The sequence below is a fragment of the Herpailurus yagouaroundi genome, unplaced genomic scaffold, assembly GCF_014898765.1.
Source record: "Herpailurus yagouaroundi ecotype Mexico unplaced genomic scaffold, PumYag 201, whole genome shotgun sequence".
Classification (NCBI taxonomy): domain Eukaryota; kingdom Metazoa; phylum Chordata; class Mammalia; order Carnivora; family Felidae; genus Herpailurus; species Herpailurus yagouaroundi.
The window spans coordinates 485,738-508,463 of record NW_024412432.1 but is presented as its reverse complement, the minus strand read 5'-3'; the positions used below and the strand labels follow the sequence as shown (position 1 = coordinate 508,463).

At 38.9% G+C, this 22,726-nt stretch overlaps 1 long non-coding RNA gene and 2 pseudogenes across 1 annotated transcript; 2 read left to right on the top strand and 1 right to left on the bottom strand.

The window, feature by feature from the left end:
* Nucleotides 1–11,633: 11,633 nt before the first annotated feature.
* On the bottom strand, nt 11,634–14,951 carry LOC121014162 (uncharacterized). The gene is made up of 2 exons (XR_005783064.1): nt 14,227–14,951; nt 11,634–12,377 (listed from the first exon to the last, which is right to left on the bottom strand). It is a non-coding gene; the product is annotated as an uncharacterized LOC121014162 (long non-coding RNA).
* A 1,182-nt stretch (nt 14,952–16,133) lies between these two features.
* The window catches only part of LOC121014146 (uncharacterized), a 37,545-nt pseudogene continuing 30,952 nt past the window's right edge, over nt 16,134–22,726 (top strand).
* LOC121014239 (uncharacterized) lies at nt 17,794–17,893 on the top strand (annotated as a pseudogene).

The window sequence follows — 22,726 nt, the reverse complement described above, 5'->3', positions numbered from 1 at the left end:
TCATAAATGGCTTTTATGATCTTTAAGTATGTTCCTTCTATCCCGACTTTCTCAAGGGTTTTTATTAAGAAAGGGTGCTGGATTTTGTCAAAGGCCTTTTCTGCATCGATTGACAGGATCATATGGTTTTTCTCTTTTTTTTTGTTAATGTGGTGTATCACGTTGATTGATTTGCGAATGTTGAACCAGCCCTGCATCCCAGGAATGAATCCCACTTGATCATGGTGAACAATTCTTTTTATATGCCGTTGAGTTCGATTTGCTAGTATCTTATTGAGAATTTTGGCATCCATATTCATCAGGGATATTGGCCTGTAGTTCTCTTTTTTTACTGGGTCTCTGTCTGGTTTAGGAATCAAAGTAATACTGGCTTCATAGAATGAGTCTGGAAGTTTTCCTTCCCTTTCTATTTCTTGGAATAGCTTGAGAAGGATAGGTATTATCTCTGCTTTAAACGTCTGGTAGAACTCCCCTGGGAAGCCATCTGGTCCTGGACTCTTATTTGTTGGGAGATTTTTGATAACCGATTCAATTTCTTCGCTGGTGATGGGTCTGTTTAAGCTTTCTATTTCCTCCTGATTGAGTTTTGGAAGAGTGTGGGTGCTCAGGAATTTGTCCATTTCTTCCAGGTTGTCCAATTTGTTGCCGTATAATTTTTCGTAGTATTCCCTGATAATTGTTTGTATCTCTGAGGGATTGGTTGTAATAATTCCATTTTCATTCATGATTTTATCTATTTGGGTCATCTCCCGTTTCTTTTTGCGAAGCCTGGCTAGAGGTTTGTCAATTTTGTTTATTTTTTCAAAAAACCAACTCTTGGTTTCATTGATCTGCTCTACAGTTTTTTTAGATTCTATATTGTTTATTTCTGCTCTGATCTTTATTATTTCTCTTCTTCTGCTGGGTTTAGGCTGCCTTTGCTGTTCTGCTTCTATTTCCTTTAGGTGTGCTGTTAGATTTTGTATTTGGGATTTTTCTTGTTTCTTGAGATAAGCCTGGATTGCAATGTATTTTCCTCTCAGGACTGCCTTCGCTGCGTCCCAAAGCGTTTGGATTGTTGTATTTTCATTTTCGTTTGTTTCCATATATTTTTTAATTTCTTCTCTATTTGCCTGGTTGACCCACTCATTCGTTAGTAGGGTGTTCTTTAACCTCCATGCTTTTGGAGGTTTTCCAGTCTTTTTTCTGTGGTTGATTTCAAGCTTCATAGCATTGTGGTCTGAAAGTATGCATGGTATGATTTCAATTCTTGTAAACTTATGAAGGGCTGTTTTGTGACCCAGTATATGATCTATCTTGGAGAATGTTCCATGTGCACTCGAGAAGAAAGTATATTCTGTTGCTTTGGGATGCAGAGTTCTAAATAGATCTGTCAAGTCCATCTGATCCAATGTCTCATTCAGGGCCCTTGTTTCTTTATTGACCGTGTGTCTAGATGATCTATCCATTTCTGTAAGTGGGGTGTTAAAGTCCCCTGCAATTACCACATTCTTATCAATAAGGTTGCTTGTGTTTATGAGTAATTGCTTTATATATTTGGGGGCTCCGGTATTCGGCGCATAGACATTTATAATTGTTAGCTCTTCCTGATGGATAGACCCTGTCACTATTATATAATGTCCTTCTTCATCTCTTGTTACAGCCTTTAATTTAAAGTCTAGTTTGTCTGATATAAGTATGGCTACTCCAGCTTTCTTTTGGCTTCCAGTAGCATGATAAATAGTTCTCCATCCCATCACTCTCAATCTAAAGGTGTCCTCAGGTCTAAAATGAGTCTCTTGTAGACAGCAAATAGATGGGTCTTGTTTTTTTATCCATTCTGATACCCTATGTCTTTTGGTTGGCGCATTTAATCCATTTACATTCAGTGTTATTATAGAAAGATATGGGTTTAGAGTCATTGTGATGTCTGTATGTTTTATGCTTGTAGTGACGTCTCTGGTACTTTGTCTGACAGGGTCCCCCTTAGGATCTCTTGTAGGGCTGGTTTAGTGGTGACAAATTCCTTCAGTTTTTGTTTGTTTGGGAAGACCTTTATCTCTCCTTCTATTCTAAATGACAGGCTTGCTGGATAAAGGATTCTCGGCTGCATATTTTTTCTGTCTAGCACACTGAAAATCTCGTGCCAACTCTTTCTGGCCTGCCAAGTTTCAAAAGAGAGATCAGTCACGAGTCTTATAGGTCTCCCTTTATATGTGAGGGCACGTTTACCCCTTGCTGCTTTCAGAATTTTCTCTTTATCCTTGTATTTTGCCAGTTTCACTATGATATGTCGTGCAGAAGATCGATTCAAGTTACGTCTGAAGGGAGTTCTCTGTGCCTCTTGGATTTCAATGCCTTTTTCCTTCCCCAGTTCAGGGAAGTTCTCAGCTATTATTTCTTCAAGTACCCCTTCAGCACCTTTCCCTCTCTCTTCCTCCTCTGGGATACCAATTATGCGTATATTATTTCTTTTTAGTATATCACTTAGTTCTCTAATTTTCCCCTCATACTCCTGGATTTTTTTATCTCTCTTTTTCTCAGCTTCCTCTTTTTCCATAACTTTATCTTCTAGTTCACCTATTCTCTCCTCTGCCTCTTCAATCCGAGCTGTGGTGGTTTCCATTTTGTTATGCATTTCATTTAAAGCGTTTTTCAGCTCCTCGTGACTGTTCCTTAGTCCCTTGATCTCTGTAGCAAGAGATTCTCTGCTGTCAGCTATACTGTTTTCAAGCCCAGCGATTAATTTTATGACTATTATTCTAAATTCACTTTCTGTTATATTATTTAAATCCTTTTTGATCAGCTCATTAGCTGTTGTTATTTCCTGGAGATTCTTCTGAGGGGAATTCTTCCGCTTGGTCATTTTGGATAGTCCCTGGCGTGGTGAGGACCTGCAGGGCACTTCCCCTGTGCTGCGGTGTATAACTGAAGTTGGTGGGCGGAGCCGCAGTCAGACCTGATGTCTGCCCCCAGCCCACTGCTGGGGCCACAGTCAGACTGGTGCGTGCCTTCTCTTCCCCTCTCCTAGGGGCGGGATTCACTGTGGGGTGGGGTGGCCTGTCTGGGCTACTTGCACACTGCCAGGCTTGTGATGCTGGGGATCTGGCGTCTTAGCTGGGGTGGGTAGGCAAGGTGCACAGGGGCAGGAGGGGCAGGCTTAGCTTGCTTCTCCTTAGGTGATCCACTTCAGGAGGGGCCCTGTGGCAGCCGGAGGGAGTCAGATCCGCTGCCGGAGGTTTGGCTCCGCAGAAGAGCAGAGTTGGGTGTTTGCGCGGAGCGAGTAAGTTCCCTGGCAGGAACTGGTTCTCTTTGGGATTTTGGCTGGGGGATGGGCGGGGAAGATGGCGCTGGCGAGCGCCTTTGTTCCCCACCAAACTGAGCTCTGTCGTCTGGGGGCTCAGCAGCTTTCCTTCCCTTTGTCCTCCAGCCTTCCCGCTTTCTGAGCAGAGCTGTTAACTTATGACCTCCCAGCCGCTAAGTCGCGCTTGCTCTCGGAACACAGTCCGTCAGGCCCCTCCGCTTTTTGCAAGCCAGACTCGGGGGCTCTGCTTGGCCGGCGAGCCGCCCCTCCGCCCCGGCTCCCTCCTGCCAGTCCGTGGAGCGCGCACCGCCTCGCCGCCCTTCCTACCCTCTTCCGTGGGCCTCTCATCTACACTTGGCTCCGGCGACTCCGTTCTGCTAATCCTCTGGTGGTTTTCTGGGTTATTTAGGCAGGTGTAGGTGGAATCTAAGTGATCAGCAGGACGCACGGTGAGCCCAGCGTCCTCCTACGCCGCCATCTTCCCTGGACCTCTAGAGCACACAGTTTAAAAGATGCATCTAGATATTTATTAGGTTCACTTTTTAAATATTCTATGTATATATTTTAGTGCAGAGTTTCTCAAATTTGTCACTATTAACATTTTGGACCAGATGATTCTTGGTTGTGTGCACGTATGATGGAGGTAGCTGTGGTTGTCCTGTGCTTTATAAGATATTTAGCAGCATCCCTAGTTTCTACATGAAATACTAGTAATATCATCTCTCAGTTGTGACAACCAAAAATATCTCCAGAGATTGCTAAATGTCCTGTCGTGGGCAAAATCACCTTCTGTTGAGCACCATTGTTCTAGAGTATGGATTAGCAAAAAGTTTTTCTGTAAAAGGCCAGATAATAAATATTTCAGACTTTGTAGGCCATCTGGTCCCTGTCATTAGACAACTATGCCTTTGTAGTATAAAGGCAGTAGCTGACAATACATAAAAGAACTGAAATGGCTGAGTTCCAAAATCTTAATTTATAAAAACAGGTATCAGGTTGAATTCAGCTCAAGGCCTGTAGTTATTGCACTGTATTGCCAACCTTTGTGTTGTATTGTTTGTATTGTATTGTACTGTATTGCCAACCTTTGTTCCAGAACTTCAGTTGCTCTCTACTACATTTGGTATAAAATCTGGGAGTATATTAAGGTCCACTATACCTAATTTGTTTCCCTTTATCCTTATATCTCTTACAATTTTTTTATGGATCCTGATAACTTATTTGATACACAGATATTTAAAACTTTTACTATCCCTTGAAACTGGTCTTTTAAAAACATCATTTGAGGGGCGCCTGGGTGGCGCAGTCGGTTAAGCGTCCGACTTCAGCCAGGTCAGATCTCGCGGTCCGTGAGTTCGAGCCTCACGTCGGGCTCTGGGCTGATGGCTCGGAGCCTGGAGCCTGTTTCCGATTCTGTGTCTCCCTCTCTCTCTGCCCCTCCCCCGTTCATGCTCTGTCTCTCTCTGTCCCAAAAATAAACGTTGAAAAAAAAAAAAATAAAAAAAAAAACCACAAAAAAAACATCATTTGAGTGCTGGTTTTCTGATTTAATATTGTTTTGTTTGAATTCAACATGTGGCAGCTAGGTAAATAAACCCTGAATTATTTGTACATTTATTGGCTTACTAATGTATTATTTTATATTTCAAACAGTCTGCATTATTTTTGGATATCTTTCTTTTTTACAATCTGATAGCACTTAATAGGTAACTTTATATTAGTTGATGTGGCAGATAAATTTGTTGTACTTTATGCTGAATTATACTGTAAAAAAGTAAAAGAAAAAATATTTTTAGTAATAGTTCTGTTCTCATTGTTCCATTGTTTTTTCTTCTATAATTACAAAATATTGTGTTCTGCTCTACTAAGTACCTTTATAATTATAAACTTTTGTATTTTATGAATCTTCTATTTCCATAGTATCTAATAATTCCATATTATAGAACCAATGATAAAATTAATGTTTTTTCTTTCTCTCTAACCATCCTTTAATCCCTATTTTAGTGCCTTTTAAAATGTTTCTCAGTTTTTATCATTTTACTATTAAATACAAATCTATAACTTGATTTGTCAGTTGTAAATGATATAATTGGGCTTCTAGCTTCTAAAGATGAAAGAATCAATATGTTTACATTGCATTGGTTATGTTACACTTTCACCTTCCATAGTATGCTGAATCCATTCTTTGTTAATTTCCAAAGATAAAAACCTCTAGGGGCGCCTGGGTGGCGCAGTCGGTTAAGCGTCCGACTTCAGCCAGGTCATGATCTCGCGGTCTGTGAGTTCGAACCCCGCGTCGGGCTCTGGGCTGATGGCTCAGAGCCTGGAGCCTGTTTCCGATTCTGTGTCTCCCTCTCTCTCTGCCCCTCCCCCGTTCATGCTCTGTCTCTCTCTGTCCCAAAAATAAATAAACGTTGAAAAAAAATTTATAAAAAAACAAAACAAAACAAAAAAAACCTCTAAAAACTCCCATCTGTAACTGATCACTTTGGATTTAATTTTCCCTGGATACCTTCTGCTAGTACTCAATAACTCATCTGTCTGGCTCCTATTTAGAGATTCTTCCTCTAATAACCATGGATTTTCTCCTTCCTCCAACTTGAAGATCACATATGTTTTTCTAATACTGTACTCTATAAATGGAAAATAATTTAGGATTTAGATCAGCTGCATGTGCTTCAATACTTCTGAATGTAAAGGAAGCTATAGCTTAAGAGCTGCACATTGATGGGATTCATTTGAGGTGCTCATTTTTGAGGAGATGACAAAAGAATGAATCTCCTTAGATCCCTGAATCTCAGGACAAAATAGTATTAACTTCTAAAAATGGCCCAGGTGCTTTGGGTTTTATAAAAGGGACCACATAGGGATTTCACTTTACCTCCTCATGTCAAACAAAGTAGAGAACCATACAAAATTGGACAATAGGCAGTGCAAAATTGGACAATGACAAGGAACTCTTAGGAAAAAGGAAACAACTTGGGTGAACCCTATTTTGGCCAGAGTTTGGAAAATTTCTATGGCACAGCATAACAAAGGGACCCCCACCCCCCACCCCGCCCACGCCTCCAAAAAAAAGCCTGACAGTCTCAATAAGTTGAGGAGACAATGTTAGGAGTTTAGAATGCTGAGGCAACTAGAATTTGCCAGACAAAACACTGGAGAGGAAAGAGCTGCACTAAGTGAGAGCCATGAGATCTGCAGAAAGGTCTCTGTGAATCTTTGGCTGAGTATGGACTTGTGCTTGCATGTAAGAAAACTATTCAAGGTTAGGGAAAGAACTGCTCGGAAGGTGTAGAGTGGAAAACACAGAAAAAAGAAGTTTTTTATCCCACCAGCCAGAGTGGAAAGGTTTCTTAACTAATGGAGGATATGTAGAATAACCTGAAGGCTACAGGAACAAAATTGGTACTGGAACAAAATTAGCCCTAAACCAGAAGGTGTTCTGAATCCTACAGAACAAAGCTTAATAGCAGACCTTGAGAGGATCAAACTAATTCCAAATAACATAGCTTTATTCCAGAGAAAGCCCCAAAACATTTTAAAATACCAAAAAATATAGCACCCAATAATGTAAAATCAATAACAACTAGAATCTAATAAAAAAAATTACAAAGCATGCAAAGAAGGCACATATGACCCTTAACCAGGAGAAAAGTTAATTAGTAGAAACAGAACAGGATATGACACATATGATAAAAGTAGCAATCATGAAAAACAGGATTGCATTCTCGAGGCAATGACGTGGCAAGGTCTGCTCATCCACTGGGATGCGCATGTGTCTGTACAGAGTCCTTTGAGCAGGGCCCAGATGCTTCCACTCCTCCTCGGTGAACTCCACAGTCACATCCTTGAATGATGGTGCTGCCTGTAAGAGCACATTTCTGATCAGTCTGGAGTGTTTAGAAACTGGTGACATGACCTCTGAAAACTCTTATATAATGTTTACTGTTAACAGTTTAAAACAAAATATAAAATAAATAAAATTATAAAATGTTATTAAAAACCTAACTCTGTCTTATACTCTGAGGCATCACACAATTAGTATCAATATTATTTTCATGTCCTAATTCATCTGTATATATTTCAAAAATATGTACATATGCTACCAGTTAATATTATTACTGATAAAACTTTGTGCCTTAAAAATTTTTTTTAATATTTATTTATTTTTGAGAGAGAGAGAGGAAGGGAGGAGCAGAGAGAGGGAGACACAGAATCTGAAGCAGTCTCCAGGCTCCAAGCTGTCAGCACTGAGCCTGACACGGGGCTCGAACCCATGAACCATGAGATCATGAACTGAGCTGAAGTTGGACGCTTAACCAACTGAGCCACCCATGTGCCCCAAACTTAGTACCTTCTTAAAGATAAAGTCATTATAAATAAGCTTCCCATAATCATTTCCTGTATACCAGTGACTCACTAGGGTACACACATCCTCACTCTGGGTCCTCTGCTAGGGTAATGGGGAATCAATAAAGAGATCCATTTAAACCCTGGAGGTAGTACTCAGAACCAGACTTGTATTTCAGAGGCACATATTTATATTCAATTGATTCCCAACAGAGGTAACCAAGGCAATCCAACAGAGAAGGTATATACTTCTCAACAAATGGTGCTATAACTTTCAAACTTATAAAAGGAAAAAAAAAAGTGACAGGCTTGTGACCATATTAGGCAAATATTTCTTAGATAAGACACACAAAAAAGTATAAGTTACTGTTATGGGCTGAACTGTGTCTCCCATGTATGTTGAAGCCTTAACCCCTATGTGGCTGTATTTGGAGATAGGGCCAGACCATAAGGAGGTAATTAAGGTTAAATGAGGTGATAAAGGTGGGGTCCTGATCTGATAGAATTGATGTTCTTAGAAGAGGTAGAAGCACCTGAGAACACTCTCATTCTGTGTGTGTGCACAGATAAAAGGCCATGTGAGGACACAGAAGGTGGCCCTCTGCAAGCCAGGAAGAGAGATTGCACTAGAAACCAATACTGATCACATCTTGCTCTTGGACTTATGTTGTTGAATCTACCTGGTCTGTGGTATTTTGTTATGGCAGTCCAAATAGATTAATACACCCATGAAATAAAAGCGTTGAAAATTATGAAAATTGATAAATTAAACCTCTGCTCTTTTTCTTTAAGATTTTATTTAATTTCCAATTAGCTAACATATAGTATAATATTAGTTTCAGGTGTACAAATCAGGTATTCAATATTTACATGCAACACCCAGTGCTTATCACAAGTGTACTTCTTAACACCATCGCCTATTTAACCTGTTTCCCACATACCTCCCCTCCGGTAACCATCAGTTTGTTCTGTATAGTTGAGTATGGTTCTTGGTTTGCCTCCCTCTTTCTTTTCCTTTCCCTATGATCATTTGTTTTGTTTCTTAAATTCTACATATGAGTGAAATCATATGATACTTGTCTTTCTCTGACTGACTTATTTCTTTTAGCATAATACTCTGTAGCTCCATCCACATTGTTGCAAATGGCAAGATTTCATTCTTTTTTATGGCTGAGTGATATTCCATTATATATATATATATATATATATATATATATATATATTCATCTGCCATCCATTCATGTGTCAGTGGATGCTTGGGCTATTTCCATAATTTGGCTGTTGTCGATAATGCTGCTACAAACATTGGGGTGCATGTATCCTTTTGAAGTAGTACTTTTATATTCTCTGGGTGAATACCAGTAATGCAATTTCTGGGTTGAAGAGTTCTATTTTTAACTTTTGGAGGAAACTCTACACCATTTTTCAGAACGCTGTACCAGTTGGCATTCTCAACAGTGTAGAAGGGTTCCCCTTTCCCCATATCCTCACCAGCATCTGTTGTTTCTTATTGTTGATTTTAGCCATTGTGACAGGTGTGAGGTCATACTGTAGTTTTGATTTGTATTTCCCAGATGATGAGTGATGTTGAGAATCTTTTCATGTGTCTGTTAGCCATCTGGATATCTTCTTTGGAAAAATGTCTATTCATATCTTCTGCCCATTTTTTAATTGTATTATTTGTTTTTTAGCTGTTTAAGTTCTTTATATATTTTGTATGCTAACCTTTCATCAGTTATGTTGTTTGCAAATATCTTCTTCCATTCCAAAGGTTGCTTTTTAGTTTTGTTGATTGTTTCCTTTGCTGTGCAGAAGCTTTTATTTTGATGAACTCCCAATAGTTTATTTTTCCTTTTGTTTCTCTTGCCTCAGGAGACATATCTAGAAAGAAGTTACTGTGGCTGATGACAAGGGTTACTGCATGTGTTCTCCTCTGGTATTTTAATGGTTTCCTGTCTCACATTTAGGTCTTTCATACATTTTGAATTTGTTTTTGTGTATAGTCTAAGACAGTACTCCAGTTCCATTCTTTTGCATGTTGCTGTCCAGTTTTCCCAACACCGTATGTTAAAGAGACTGTCTTTTCCCCATTGGATAGTCTTTCCTGTTTTGTGTAACATTAATGGACCTTATAGGTGTGGGTTCATTTCTGGGTTTTCTATTCTGTTCCATTGATCTGTGTCTATTTTTGTGCCAGTACCATACTGTTTTGATCACTACAGCTTTGTGACATAACTTGAAATCTGTAATTGTGATGCCTTCAGTTTTTTCTTTTCAAGATTGTTTTGGCTATTTGGGGTCTTTTGCAGTTCCATACAAATCTTAGGATTGTTCTACATTGGTGAAAAATGATGTTGGTATTTTGATAGGGATTGCATTGCATGTATGGAATGCCTTGTGTAGTATAGACATTTTAACAATATTTGTTCTTCCAATCCATGAGCATGGAATGCCTTTCCATTTCTTTGTGTCTTCTTCAATTTCTTTCATCAGTGTTTTATAGTTTTCAGAGTACAGGTCCTTCACCTCTGTGGTTAGGTTTATTAGTAGCTATCTCATGGTTTTTGGTGCAATTGTAAAAGGGATGAAGTCCTTAATTTCTCTTTCGGCTGCTTCATTATTGGTGTATAGAAATGCATCATATTTCTTTATGTTGATTTTGTATCCTGAGACTTTACTGAATTCATGTATCAGTTCTCATAATTTTTTGGTGGAGTCTTTCAGGTTTTTTATATAGAGTATCATGTCATCTGCAAAGAGTTAAACTTTTACTTCTTCCTTGCTGATTTAGATGCCTTTTATTTATTTGTGCTGTCTGATGGCTATAGCTAGGACTTTTGTATTATGTTAAGTAACAGTGGTGAGAGAGAACATCTCTATCTTGTTCCTGACCATAGAGGAAAAGCTACCAGTTGTTCCCCATTGATTATTATATTAACTGTGCATTTTTTTGCATATGGCTCCCTTATTATGCTGAGGTATGTTCCCTCTAAACCAACTTTGTTGAGAGTTTTTATCATGAATAGATGTTTGTATTTTGTCAAATGCTTTTTCTGCATCTATTGAAAGGATCATATGGTTCTTATTCTTTCTTGTATTATTGTGGTGTATCATGCTCATTGATTTGTGACTATTGAACCACCTTTGAATTTTGGGACTAAATCCCACTTGAACACGGTGAGTGAATCTTGGATTTGATTTGCTGGCATTTTGCTGAGAATTTTTACATCTATGTTCATTAGGGATATTGGCCTGTAGTTCTCTTTTTTAGTGGAGTCTTTATCTGATTTTGGTATCAGGGTAATGCTGACCTCATAGAATGAGGTTGGAAGTTTTCCTTCCTTTTCTATTTTTTTGGAATAGTTTGAGAAGAATAGGCATTAACTCTTTTTAAAATGTTTGGTAGAATTCCCCTGTGAGGCCAGGGTTTTTGTTTGTTGGGAGATTTGTGTTACTGATTCAATGTCTTTGCTGGTTATCGGTCTATTCAAGTTTTCTATTTCTTCCTGTTTCAGTTTTGGAAGTTTATGTGTTTCTAGGGATTTATCCATTTATTCCAGCTTGTTCAATTTTTTGGCATATAGTTTTTCATAATATTCTTATATTATTGTTTATATTTTTATGCTGTTCATTATTATTTCTCCTCTTTCATTTGTGATTTTATTTATTTGGGTCCTTTCTCTTTCCTTTTTCATAAGCCTGGCAAGGGGTTTATCAATTTTATTAATTTTTTCAAAGAACCAGCTTATGGTTTCATTCATTGATCTGTTCTACTGTTTTTTGTTTGTTTCTATATCATTTATTTCTGCTCTAATCTTTATTATTCCCTTCCTTCTGTTGGCTTTCAGCTTCACTTGTTGAGGTTGTTGTTGTTTTTTTTGGGGGGGGTTCCTTTAGGTTTAAGGTTAGTTTATTTGAGGTTTTTCTTGTTCCTTAAAGTAAAAACCTCTGCTTTTTGAAAAATACTATTAAGAATATGAAAAAACACAGGCTGAGGGAAAGTATCTACAAATCATTTATCTTTGGAAAAACTTTTGTAGCATATATACAACTCTTGAAATCAGTAAGAAACAACTTTTTAAGATGAGGAAAAGATCAAATAGGCACTTCATCAAAAAGGAACAGATGACAAACAAAAACATACTCATTATTATACATTAGAAAAATCAAATTAAAACTAAAATGTAATACCATTACAAAGCAATATGATGGCTCAAATAGAAAAACCTGACATCATTAAATTCAGATGAAGATGCAGAGCAACTAGACCCCTCACATCTTGCTGATGGAAATGAAAAATGGTACGGCCACTTTGAAAAAGTATGACAGCTCCTTATTATGCCAAACATACACTTCTTATGAGATCCAGCAATGTCATTCACTCCTTGGTATTCACCCAAGAGAGTGAAGACATATGTCCACACATAGAAACCTGTATATAAATGTTCATGGCTGAAAATTATCCAAATATGCATCAGTTGGTGAATGGATAAACAAACTGTGAACCGCCACATAAAAGATTACTACTCTTCATTAAACATAAATGAACTGAAACATGGACCTGACACCAAATAATGGCACTTTGATTTTCAGATCTGTCATATAGGTGACTCTGGACAATTGACTGACATTCTTGGATCTTTAAAGGTTCTTTAAAGTTTTCAATAAGTCAGAGGTAGATGAGCATGGAAACTCTTCATGAATCATCATGTAAGGTGATGGACACATGTGACAGCAGCATCTGTAAAGCATGGGGCCATTTAGGAAAAGTGAAGGCAGACTTTCTTTCTTCTTCCTGATTAAGGGTACCCACAGACCTCGTTCTCACAAGCTTTCCAACAAAGTGGCCTTTCCTGAGCAACCTACCCCTTGCTCACCTTGCTCTTCTCAAAGCTGGCCCACACTTCCCACTGTCACACAATGTTGTGACTTCTGAATGTGGTGGCATCACCAAGTCTGTCTCATTCTTTTTTTTTTTTAATTTTATTTTTAATTTTTAAAAATTTACATCCAAATTAGTTAGCATATAGTGAATCAATGATTTCAGGAGTAGATTCTTTAATGTCCCTTACCCATTTAGCCCATCCCCCCTCCCACAACCCCTCCAGCAACCCTCAGTTTGTTCTCCATATTTATGAGTCTCTTCTGTTTTGTCCCCCTCCCTGTTTTTATATTATTTTTGTTTCCCTTCCCTTATGTTCATCTGTTTTGTCTCTTAAAGTCCTCATATGAGTGAGGTCATGTGATTTTTGTCTTTCTCTGACTAATTTCACTTAGCATACTACCCTCCAGTTCCATCCATGTAATTGCAAATGGCAAGATTTCATTCTTTTTGATTGCCAAGTAATACTCCATTGTATATATATATACCGCCTCTTCTTTATTCATTCATCCGAGGGACATTTGGGCTCTTTCCATACTTTGGCTATTGTTGATAGTGCTGTTATAAACATGGGCGTGCATGTGTCCTTTAGAAACATCACACCTGTATCCCTTGGATAAATGCCTAGTAGTGCAATTGCTAGGTCGTAGGGTATTTTTAATTTTTTGAGGAACCTCCATACTGTTTTCCAGAGTGGCTGCACCAGCTTGCATTCCAGTCTGTCTCATTCTTGACAGGGGGATCAAGAAATGCTTCTGGCTGTGCAGACCTTTGTGGGTTCTCCTGTCTCTACTCTGAAATTCTGGATTGAAGTCTAAGGTGAAGGGGTGCTCTCTTCCAGGGAAGATTCTTATTACCAGAGTCCCTTGCTTCCTGCTTCTTAAAAGCTGCTTTGCTCTAAAGTGAATTTCCTAGGAGCCCCAGCTCCTGAGCCTGAGGAACTAATTCTAAGGCCACAAAGTGGAGCCTCTTGGAATTCACTATAATCTCAGACTGAAAATACAGACTGCCAGTGCATTGGGGGCTAGAAGGCTCTGTCTGACTCAAGGGATCTGAGGAGACACCAGAAATCCTAGAACACATTTGAGGCATGGTAGATTCTATCTTACATTCACTTCCCATTATATCTCTGGGGATTTAGGGACAGGTCACTCTGCTAAGTGCTCTGAAGGCTGCAGTGCTGTTTTTAGGAAGGTGTTACATTTACACAAAGCCTGAGGTTAGAAGTAAAGCACACCTGCCCTTGAATCCAAACTCCCTCCCTGCTACCTTCTGACCTGGGCACATTCACTCCACCAACCTGAGCCTTGGTTGTTATTTTTAATGCAAATGATTATACCCATCTCACAGAATGGTTAGAATGGTTGTGAGGTTTACATAAACTACCCAATTAAAAGGAACAAAATGTCTTCTAAATATAAAACAACAGTTGTCACTTAGGGCTTAGTACCCTGAACCAGCCTATTTGATTTACAACTTAGACTTACGTTTCAAAACAACGCCATGAGACAGTTATTAATACCTTCATTGTCAGTTGAGATACTTCTTATCCAGGTTCCTTTTCTAGTCCCTACTTACAGGTGACAGATGGAATTTCCCCCCCCCCCCCCCAACCTCGTCTTTCTGGCTCCAGAGCTTGGGTACCACCGCAGACCCACCTCTGGTGCTCTTTGGCACGCTCACAGTCTACAATATAAATACTTTTTACCTTCCTGCCACCAACAGGGGCTTTTCTCTGGTTGTGCTGCAGGTGGGGCCGGGCACCGATTCCCGCAGATCCCAGCGTGCACCGAACACCTGTTCCTTACGTGTGCTCAGTCTCAACTGCATCCGGAAGCCTGACTTGGAGGTTGAGCCCAAGGGTGGGGGTAGGAGTGAGGGGGATGGTCCTTAAGACTTCCTGCTCCCGCAGTCTGGGTCACAAGCCCACTCTACTCAGTGTTTCCAGGCAGCGCAGAGTCTCCACACCCGCCTTCCATTCCAGATGTGTACAACCAAGGCCTAGGCAGCACCTCCCCACCAGGGCAGAGAGTGCAGAAGCAGGAAGGCAGAGCAGGGCCTGCACGCGCGGGGGTGTGGCACAGACGGTTCGTGCACAGACTGTTGCATGATGAGCCAGCCAGATTCAAGATCACATTTGCCATAAACCTCCACGCCTTGACGTTACTTTGCAGTTTCTTAGTAGACGGTTGGAAAATGTCTTTGATAGTGTCTCCTACCCAGGATCCCTCAGAGCCTCCAGGTGTAGAGGTTAAATTTGAACATTAAAGCGAAATGCAATGTGTGGTCCTCCATCAACCCCCAAACGGAAAAGCAACTATCGCCAAGGACGTCGGGAACAATTTGAGAAATTTGAATGTGGACTGGCAATAAGGAATATTAAGGAACATTACAGTTAACTGTTAAGTGGAATTATATTGGAAAATGTATTGATTTTATAAAGGTATGCATAGTGCCGCACTTAGCACTGAAATTAACTTTGTTAATTCGCTTTACGAAATTTCAGCAAAAACTAACAGCAAATATGGCAAAAGTTTAAGTAAGGTTTCTTAAGTCAATGGCATGGCTGGCTATATATGTTCATTTTACCATTTTCTACTTTTCTTATGTTTTTCAAATTTTTGTAATACAAAGAAAAAATAGGGATTCTCTCTCCATCAATGTACCTTTTAAACGCAAAGCTGCTCAGAGAAGTAAAGGTACAAATATCTGTTGAGAATAAGGTTGAGAAATGTAAATACAGACACTTGAATATGGCGCACAACAACCGTAGTATAAAAGAAAGTGTGACCAATAGAGTTTATCCCAGGAAAGGAGAAAAAAAAAAAGCAAATTTCAAGAATACATAATATACGAAAGAACACACAATGGAAAATAATAAAATGGTTATCAAGCAAATCACACATTTGCTGGAGAAGATCCTGCTTAAACCTTATAATGCGCATTTTGTTGATTTTTAAAAAAAACAAATTATGGTCACACAGTCATAATATTATAAGAACATCTTTTTACTGTTTCTCTCGTTCTTCCTTCCTTTCTTTTCTTTTCTTTTTTTTAAGTTGGCTTCACGCCCAGCGCCGAGCAAAACTGCGGGCTGAGACCAAGACCTGAACTGAGATCAGGAGTCCCACACCTAACCGACTCAGCCAATCAGGCGCCCCTATGACAATGATTTTTTAAAACTGGACCCTACTTATAAGATGGGGGGTAAAGGTATACAGTCATCAACAAGTTAGTTGCAATCTATATGAACACACGCGGAAATCTTTACTCTTTCCAGGAAACTCTCGTTTCTCCCTCCCCCCGCCCCCCTTAGAACCCCGCCCCTGGGGCCCGCAGTTCTTAGCCTCTCCCACGCCCACTGAGGGGTGTGTGGACTCCGAGGCTCTAGACCTGCGGAACGGGTGGTGGGCGGAGCTCAGCAGGTGGTGACGCGCATTTCCAGGGGCTCCCCAGCCCAGCCGCCGCCGCTTTCTCGCCTTGCCCTGCCGCCTAGCTCCGCGGAGTCTAGAGGTGGCCGGGGGGGTAGGGTGGGCCTCAGTTCTAGCTCTTCCGGGGCGGCCTGGGCGGTGCGGGTGCTGGCGCATCCTTCCTCCCAGCGGGTGGAGTCCGGGGATGTTTACCCGTCTAGCTCCTCCTCCCACCGCCACGTCCCGGGCCAACGTGAGAAGAGTCTGGGTTTACTCCTGATGGGAAAAGAGTGTTCTCTGTTGGACAATTCCCGAGGGTCGTGGATATGTCCCCTTAATCTGAGTTTTCTATCTTGGCAAAAATGGACCCTGATAATGTATTTTTTTTTTTGTTTGTTTGTTTTTAGGAGGGTCAAAAGGCGTTATTTTCCATAAACGCCGTAATTGGTTCCTCAATAGTGAAATACCCTTCTTGCAGCTTTCTGGACAAAAACCTTGCACTTGTAAATGAGAAAGCTAAATGTGACAGTTTCACCCCATTTATTTGTTTTGTAATAGGCTTTACAATTTGATATTTTATTGCCCTTAAGTTCTGTGCTGAGCAAGACTTACTTTTTAAACACTTGAGTTGCTCTTGTTTATCTTTTAAATATAAATATATTTAAATGTTTCTTTTAAAAATGTAAATACATGCTCAATTTGATCAAAATATAGCAGTGATGATGGGCTAATGGAAGCTCCCTTCTTTCCATCTCATTTTCCAAATAAAACCAATATGAACTGAAGCTTAGCTCTAGACTTTATGCTAAAGCTAACAATGCATTTTTCAAAGGAAATGGTTACTATTTATTTACAACTTGTTTTTACACTTAAAGTTATCTTCTGATCTGGTTATTTGGTCAGGCTTTGTAGAACTATCATTCTTTTCTGTATTGTAAGGGCGTATCAGGTTTATTCAATCAATCTTTGTGATTGATGTTCAGCTTGTCTCCAAGTTTCACTATTATAAATAATGCATAGCAAACATCATTGTCCCTACATCTTTTGTATATATATGTGATTATTTCTTTGGCACAAATGTCCAAATGATAGACTTACCCAGTTAAAATGTGTACCTGTTAAATATTTGATAAATGCAAATAGTATTCAGAAAGGTTATAACAGTTTACACTGTTTCCTCACATCTATTTTAATACCAGATACCATGCATTTTTGAAAACTGATTATTAATGATGTTTAAGAAATTGCTATTCATGTTTTAATGGAAGGAAAGTGGACAAAACACATATTCACTCAACAAACATTTATGGAAAACCTGCAGTGTGACAGACATCATTTTAGATACTGCGATAATAGGCAATAAAAATTTCCACTCCTGTGTAGTTTATGATCAGGGTTGCTGTGGTCAATTAAGAAACAATGGCATACTTAAGGAGATCTAATAAAAAACACGGGCAGGGTTGATGAATCACCTGTGACTAGTGACAGTAGGGAGCCATTATCACCACAAGAACTGCTATGGAGGCAGGAAGTATTAACTACAACCTGGCAGAAAAGAGTGCACTTAAGGGAGCTGTGACCTTACTAATAGGAACATTGTGGCCAACTCAAGTCTCAGCATAAGGAGCCAAAGGTATAAACATCCAAACTTCATTTGCTTTCCACCCTCTCATGTCTTATCCCCTAATGAGAATTAACATTCCCCTACGCTGTGCAATTCTTAGAAGCGCATCCACATAGTCTCTCCTCCAGAGCTCCTTGTTAATTTTCCAGTTATATTTCTTCTTAGCCCTGGAATACCAATCAACTCACTGAGCCATTGGTCATGAATCAAATGACTCTTAACATGTCTCCTTCTGTGCTAGCTGCAGCAGCAGATATACTAAAATTGGAACGATACAGAGAAAATTAGCATGGCCTCTGAGCAAGGATGACAAGCAAATTCGTGAAGTGTTTCAAATAAAAAAAATAACAAATGTCTCCTTCCATACAAAATGAAAAATCAAATATACCTCTCAAAACTCTGTCCATAGGGAGAATTTTTCTTTACCAGAGTCTTTCAGGGTTAACTCTGAGCGGGGCTATAATGCAGCAGCCATTCACTTCCAGATGATGTCACCACACCTTGCAGACACATCTATAACCCAAGGAGGGTGTTTTTCCTCCTCTGGAAATGTCAAATGTTTATAGTGGACTTCCCATGGGGCTCTAAGGAGCATGAAGGATCAGGTGTTAAGGTAGTAGGAGTTAGTACCATGTGAGTGTGCACCACTTGCTTATACAGTTTGCTTGTATCTTCTGGTCTTGTAATTACCATTCCATTTAACAAAGGAATAGTCTTTCATACATCCAATACTTTGATTCAGTGAAATAGATTATCATGCTCATGATAGATATTTTGAGTCACATAGTCACTTGCTATCCCATGTTTAGGGAGTTTAGTCTCTATGGGGAACCCAGTAGCAAATCAGAAGCTGGTTTTCAAATGGAGGATAGTTATCATTGAAGTAAAGGCATACTTTACTCCAAAATCCTGGGAGCCTGAGCTATAGTGAGTCTTCCAATCTATGAACATGGCATGACTCTCGATTTATTTAAGCCTTTGATATTTTAATCAGCATTTTGAATTATTTGCCATATACATCCCGCACATGTTTTGTTAAACTTGTTTTAATTTTTTAGAGCAATTTTAAATAGTACCACATTTCTAATTTTCATTTCCAATTTTTTTTTTTGCTAATATGTAGAAGTATGATTGATATTTATGTGTTTACTTTGTATTCAGTGATCTTACTAAACTCACTTGATACTTCTGGAATTTTTGGTAGACTCCTTGGGATTTTCTATGTAGAGAATCCTGCAATCTACAAATAAGGATAGGTTTTGTTCTTCCTTTCCAATCTTCCAATTTTGTTTTGTTTTGTTTTCTTGCATTATTGAAATGGTCAGGACTTATAGTACTATATAAATTGTTTTAGGGAAAGTGGAGACTTTTACCTGGGTCTTAATTTTAGGGGGAAAACCATTAAGACTCCAGCCATTAAGTGTGCTGTTAGCATTAGTAATTTTGTGGTTTTTTATCAGATTGAGAAAATTTCCTTTTAATTCTAGTTTGCTGGGAGTTTTATTATGAATGGATGTTGGATTTAGTCAAATGATTTTCTGCATCAACTGATTTGAGCATATGGTTTTTCTTTAGCCTGTCAAAATGATAGATTACACTGATTGATTTTCATATATTGAGCCAGCTTTGCGCTTACAGTATAAAGTATACCTGGTTGTAGTATATCTTTCTTTTTATATATTAATGGATATATTTTGTTGAAAACTTGTGTTATGTTCATAAGGAAAATTGGACTGTAGTTTTCTTTTTTACTGTCTTTGTTTGACTTTGATATTGGCCTTATATGAGCTGGGAAGCATTCCCTCCACTTTTGTTTTCTGGGAGAGTTTGTATTGAATTGGTGTTATTTCATCTCCCCCATCCCAGCTCTGAGTATACATATACATTGTAAAATAATCATCACAATCAAGTTAACTAACATATCTATCATCTCACATAATTACCATTTTCTTTCTTTCGTTCTTTCTTTTCTTTCTTTCTTTTTCTTCCTACTTGTGAGAACACTTAAAATTTACTCTCATAGCAAATTTTAAGTACACAGTACAGTTTTATTAGCTGTAGTCATATTGCTGTACATTAGATCTCCTGAACGTATTCCTCTTGCATAACTGAAAGTTTGTACCCCTTGACCAACATCTCTCCATCTCCCTCTCCTCCCAGCCTGTGGCAACCATAATTCTTATTCTCTGCTTCCATGAACTTGACTAGATTCTACACATTATTTCATCTTTAAATGTTTGGTATATTTACCAGTGAAGACAATTGTGTCTGGAGATTTCCATTTTTGGCAACTTTTTAACTACATATTCAGTCTATTTAATGTAAGACTACTTATTTTTTCTTTTTTCTTTTTTTAATTTTTTTTTCAATGTTTATTTATTTTTGGGACAGAGAGAGACAGAGCATGAACGGGGGAGGGGCAGAGAGAGAGGGAGACACAGAATCGGAAACAGGCTCCAGGCTCTGAGCCATCAGCCCAGAGCCCGACGCGGGGCTCGAACTCCCGGACCGCAAGATCGTGACCTGGCTGAAGTCGGACGCTCAACCGACTGCGCCACCCAGGCGCCCCAATGTAAGACTACTTAAATGATCTATTTTATCTTGGGTGAGTTTTGTGTTTGTGGTTTTCAAGGAATTTGGCAATTTTGTGTAAGTTGTTGACTTACACATATAGGCTTGTTTGTATTGTTCACTTAATTTCCTTTTAATGTTTGTAGGTTCTGTAGTTAGAATTCCTCTTTTATTCTTGATATTTGAAAACTTCATCTCCCTTTTATATTTGTCAATCTTGCTAGAAGTTTAACAATTTTATCTTTTCAAAAAACCAAAACTTTTTCTATTTCCTTCTTTTTCTATTTCCTTGTGGTGGAAGCTTAGATTGTTGATTTGAGACTTTTTCTACTCTAATATAAACATTTACTTATTCTGACAATAATTATCAGAGATCTAAAAATAATAAGAAAAATCATATTCATGTTAAGAGTGTTCAGAATTTCATTAGCCAGTGGTTTGAAATTTACATAGATTGAGGTGACTGAAAAATAGGTTCAACAAAAAAGGACCTAAAGAGTTAAGTCAGTTTGTGTTTTAAGATTCTATATTTAGTGAAGAAAGTGATTTTAAAGGCTACAAGAAAGGTGATTAGATTTTAGTTTTTAAAAATAAAAACTACTGGGGCAGCTGGGTGGCTCAGTCAGTTAAGCGTCTGACTTTGACTCAGGTCATGATCTGGTGGCTCATGAGTTCAAGTCCCGTGTCAGGCTCTGTGCTGACAGTTCGGAGCCTGGAGCCTGCTTTAGATTCTGTCTCCCTCTCTCTCTGGCCTTTCTCCTCTCTCTCTCTCAAAAATAAATAAACATTAAAAAAATACACACACACACACACACACACACTACTATGGAGTTATCACAGGGAAGCAGCCTTGCTTATGTGGAATTTGGGCATATTCATCCATTATTATTTATAATAAAGCCATATTAGTAGCCTTTGCCCAGTACTTTTTTCATTATTCTCTTATGCAAATTTCACATAATAAATTCTGTTTAAGCTTGAGCACCAATAGAAAATTGGGCATTTCTTAAAGAAGGATAGGCTTCTTTTAATCAAGGATTTTGAATTATCCTTTAATTCTCAATTACAGAGATTATATTACTTCCTCGATGAACATATTCCTGTTTCATTTTAAAAGATGATTTTCATTACTTACTTTAATCTCTATTCCTTGTAAACTATGGACTCACCAAGGCTCTGACTAAAAAAATTCACAAAAACATCAGTAAGAAGGAATCAATCTTTTGGTCCTGTGGCTAGAGTTTTATATGATTGTTTTAACTGCATACGTATTTATTTTTATTATGTGTAACTGTGAAATGTCAATGCCATTATAGAAATTTTAAATTCAAAAAGCACATCTCAGTTTATGTGCTTGATGTCCCAAAAGACTAGCTGAAGTTTTTCCTTTACTGCAATTGTTATCACTGAACTTAGATGGAGGGCATAAATCAGTCATTGACTCAATATGAGAATTCTCTTTTCTGTTTGGGTAACCTATGAACACCATTTCACCCATGTAATGTAATGCCATTTCACCCATGAATGAACAATTCAGAGAGAACACCAAACTGGTTGTTCAGGAAAGAATGGACTATAGCAGATAAAGAATGGAAGGAGGGACAGGATTCTGGTAATATGACAACAGAGCAGCAAAGTTGTTTAGTTACTCTGAATTGCCACATAAAAAAAAGGTAAAGCAACTAGATGTCAAAACAAGACTATTAAATATCAGAAGGGTGCCTGGGTAGCTCAATTGGTTAAGCATCTGACTTCAGCTCAGGTCATGATCTTGTGGTTCATGAGTTCAAGCCCCACATCGGGCTCTGTGCTGATAGCTCAGTTTCTGTGTCTCCTCTCTCTGAACCCCCAGTCTTGTGCTCTGTCTCTCTCTCTCAAAAATAAACATTAGACATCAGAAACAAATTTATAAAATAAAAAGATGAAAAGATATCCCCACAAATCCCAAAATATGGGTTGTGGAGACAAAGCCCCTGCCTACTAGTAATCTATGTAGGAAGAAGCAAGGAAAGCAATGAGATGGGAGAGAGTTGGAGAACAAGAGCTATAAAAGGAGGTTTGTTGTCTCCAGTACCACATGCCTGTGTTGAGATGGACCAAAAGTGATAGATCAGTATAACCTCTATGAACTCTAAATTGACTTCCCAGGGTTTCCTTTTAGGACAAGTCGCCACACTGAGAAGAAATTGCTTTTAGTGGCATTAAAATCAAGCAGGACAGGGACAACAGAGATGATGGAAAGAGAAGGTCTAGACTAATGTGAGGGAGGAGAATAAAGACAGGACATCTCAGAAGGCAAAGCCACAATATTTTTCAACTCTACACACAACAGAGAACGTAGTATTGAAGGGGCTAGGATTCCATACTTATCTGGAAGTAGATAGGTCTGATCTCCCCCTACCTCATGATGGTATTAATGGGATCAAGTATTGAGTTGAGGTTCCACACAGTGGCAATGAAACTTCACAAGCCAGTACAAGGCAGAACTAGTTACAACTAGGCTTCTACTCTCCTGCCCTGTCATCAAGGCCCATTGGGGAGCTGACCTTTCACCTTTCCTGGTATTTACAAGGCAGAATAGAGTGGTGCAAGGAGGGGTAGTT